This window comes from Ziziphus jujuba, chromosome 6 (genome assembly GCF_031755915.1).
Source record: "Ziziphus jujuba cultivar Dongzao chromosome 6, ASM3175591v1".
Taxonomy (NCBI): Eukaryota; Viridiplantae; Streptophyta; class Magnoliopsida; order Rosales; family Rhamnaceae; genus Ziziphus; species Ziziphus jujuba.
Window position 1 is genome coordinate 27069208 of NC_083384.1, and position 3878 is coordinate 27073085.

The 3878-nt window shown below is 28.8% G+C and overlaps 1 pseudogene; it reads right to left on the minus strand.

Annotated features, from left to right (window-relative positions):
- Positions 1-830: 830 nt before the first annotated feature.
- Positions 831-1599, minus strand: LOC125418970 (thaumatin-like protein; annotated as a pseudogene).
- Positions 1600-3878: the final 2279 nt, after the last annotated feature.

Here is a 3878-nt window from a genome sequence, read left to right on the forward strand (position 1 = left end):
TTGATCCCGTTCGTTTGAGCAATCTCACATAACTTTTGATATATTAATATTATTTCCAAAATAATATATATTTATATATATATATATATATTATTTAATAGATATAATTATATATATAATTTTATAGTTAGGGTATTGATATCATTATAAAAACTTAAAGTTTAGTCACCATCAAATTTCAAAGTTTGATGTTGGGAATGGGAGTATATGGAAGAAATTTGAAAATATACGGGAAGTATGTGAAATTTTTAAAAAATGGAGGGAATGTATATATTATGCAATTAAATTTTTATTTTTTATTTTCTTTAATTTACACTATTTAATTTGATCTATAAAATTTTATTTAAAAAAAAAAAAAAAGAACTACCCAGAGAATCCTGCGTAAGTACATTTTAATTTAAACCACCATTTTCCAGTATAATTATCTTGACTTCGAAATCCTCTATTTCCATACAAAAAGAAAAATCATACATATTTTATTTAATTAGTTCCATATGAAACTATGCGCCTTTGACCTATAAAGAAAAAATCATGGCTTCTTTTTCTTTTTCTTTTTTTTTTGGTCAACTACATGTATCTTTTATTTGTTTTATTATTATTTTTTTTAACTTCAACACACTTTAAAATATAAGGATTTTTTTTTATAATTTGGTAAATTAAGTACTTGTTTGACCAAAAACAAAAATTTAGTAAATTTTTTTTAACAAACATTCACAGATATTGTATATTTTGTTCCATCAAACTCAAGACGAAATTCAGGAATATTAAACTTTATAGTTAGATAGAGCATAAATATATATATATATATATATAATAAAAATAAAAATAAATAAATATAAAAAGCACAGGCGTGAGACTTATATTTCATAAGATAGTATATGATTACCTTATTAGAACTTTTTACTAATTAATACAACGTCACAAGTAGCATAACGGGCCAGGGCACACCTTCTACATGTGCACCAGAATCCTCAAGCTTCCATTATTTCCAAACTTATGCGTTTTTCCCTTCATGGCACCTAAAACTACATGTTGGATCATCCTTAGGGAAACTATAAGCATCTCTGCACCTATCCTTGAAAAAGGGATATAGGCAGTACATTTGACACCTCTACTGCACCCGTTGGACGTGGGACTAGTCTCCATCGGAACATTGAAGCCATCGACGAGCGAGATACCGAAGAAATCCTTGTTTCCGAACTGGTTCGGCCCGCATTCGACGAGAGTGTTCGGAGGTTGTCCGAAGGCCTTGCATTCGAGAAGCCCTCTGCAGTCGCCCGTGTCGCATTTGCCTCTGCCCAAGCCGTCGAAGTTGCAGTTGGTTGCGAGCCTGTTTGGTTCCAGGGTTAACGTTTAGAGTCCATGTCTCTCCTCGGTTGAGTTTCCGTCCACCTCCGGGGACTGCGACGGCCCAAACTGCTAAGGACAGTTGTTTCGGATATCGAATTTGGCTGCATAGTTAAGCAACGTGAGAGTGATAAAAAGGAAGGAAAAAAGAGGAAGGGTTTTGAAGAAGCTCATTTTTTTGTGCAGGGTTTGAGGATGCTCGTTTGTGAGGAAAATGAGAAGAGGATGATGGGGTTTATATAGAGACGGAAGAAAGGTTTGGTTGCGTGTTTTATCTTCCATTGAAAACATTTGGAAGTTTATGTTTTAGGGTCACAGAATTTTATTTAATTTTATTGCTGGCTTTAGTAGTGAAAGACAAGTCAAAAAATGAAGCCGTATAGAGTTTAAACTTAGCCACCTGGGGTTGCTCATCCATATCAACCTTGGAGTTTAGCATATTTTGTTTTTTTTTTTTTGTGTGTGTGTGTGTGTGTGTGTGTGTGTGCGTGCGTGTGTTTTTTGGAGTTACATAGATCCTAGAGATTTACCAAGTAGCAGAGGAGAAGAAAAAAATGACCTAGGTTACGTTGCTTTCCAATTGTTGACGTGATTTGGAAGACAGAAAAAAAAAAAAAAAAAAAAAAAAAAAAAAAAAAAAAAGCGGCAAACAAAATTGGATATTAGAAGATAATGTTAAGATGAAATTGGCACCAACACCTGTAAAATTGTAGCACAAAATCTCGGTTCCCAAAAAAATGTATATAAGCGGGAAAAGAATGGGCTACACACATGAAGAAAAGTTTCCCGAGAATGTTAGACACTGAAATATCGTGTTCAAATTGCACTACGCATTCGACCCGTGGCATCTCATTCTCTTAGCCTAGAGACAATAACCACTTTTGATTACGATCTTAAATTATTCATGTTTTCAACAAATTGTCATTTCTCACCAATGGTTATGTCTACCAACCAAATATTAATAGGATCAATATGATATTTGGTAATCTAATTGGTTGTCTAAAAATTTATTTTTCCATATTAGAAACAAACATAACTAAATGTATTAATAGTATTTGTCATCTTACTAATAGGTCCTGTCTAATAATATAAACATGCACAAATTCAATGATGAATAAAATAATATTGTAGTCTCCAGTACATAATATAAACGTTAAATATTCAGATCATGTTGGGAAAAAAATTTCGGTGAAATAGAAGTAGGGGGGAAAAAAGAGAAGAAAAAGACCAAGATTTGTGGCAGATATGGGTTGTAGGTCAATCATGGCTAGTACCATTTGTTAAGATGTTTAGTTTTTATTTTTTAATTATTTCTTTATACTAAATCATACTTAATTTGCTTAATTTAATTGTTGGTTGATATTAGCTAATAATAATTAAAATTTATTAGGCATAACATAACTATAAATATAAAGAAATAAAAACTAACATATTTCCAAATTGTGTTTCATTAAATGTTTATTTTGTTTTTATTTTTAGATTTATACATAATTGAAATATCTAATTATTACTAACTAACATTAATAAAAAAATTAAAGTAAATAAATTATATTCAATTTAACGAAAAAAATGTGGAAAATATGAAGTTACTCTATAAATAAATTTATTTGTCGAAAAATTGAAGTAAACTATAAAATTACAGTTTTGACAAAATAATATTTAAATCTGTTTTATTTGCATATGTTAATTCAAAGGAAAATTATACAAATCTCATTGAATTTTTTACCTTAATATTTTATATTGAGGTATTGCTGCCATTATAAAAAAATAATAACAATAATAAAATAAATTTTGCTAACCGTCAAATTTCAAAGTTTGAGTATAAAAGTCAGAGTTTGAGAAAGAAATTTGAAAATATAAAGGAAGCATTTGCAATTTTCTTTAAAAATAGAGGGTGTATATTAAAAAAAAAAAACAAAACAAAAAACTAGATAAAGAGTTTGTATAATTTACTCGATTTTTTTTTTTTTGTTTTTTTTTTACAATAAATTGAGAATGGAATATCAACACCAAGTCTTAAATCCCAATCTTGGAGGTTATCTCTAGTGACATTGTCCAATTTAACTTGATCTATAATATTTTTTTTATTATTATTTAATCTGGTATGCATAAAAATTCAACAACAAAGAGAATCTACATCAGTACATTGTAGTTTAAACCACCATTTTTTGGTATAATAGTCTTACTTTGAAATCCTCTCTTTCCATATAAATATATATATAAATATATGTATATATATATATATATATATATGTATTACACTACTCAATATTTCATTCTATCAAATTCAAGATGAAATTAGTTAAATAAGTCTGGCTTAGTTGATATACCTCTCACACCAAATCATTCAAATTATAGGTATGGCATGCCCATTTTCCCTTTAGATTATGAAGTTTTTCGATGAGAAAGAAAAAACTATTTTATGAAATTGTACGTCTCATGCTTGTGCTTTTCCTTTTTTTTTTTTTTTTTCAGTGTAAAAAAAAAAAAACCACTCATAATTTCATAAAGATAATATGATATTTTATTAG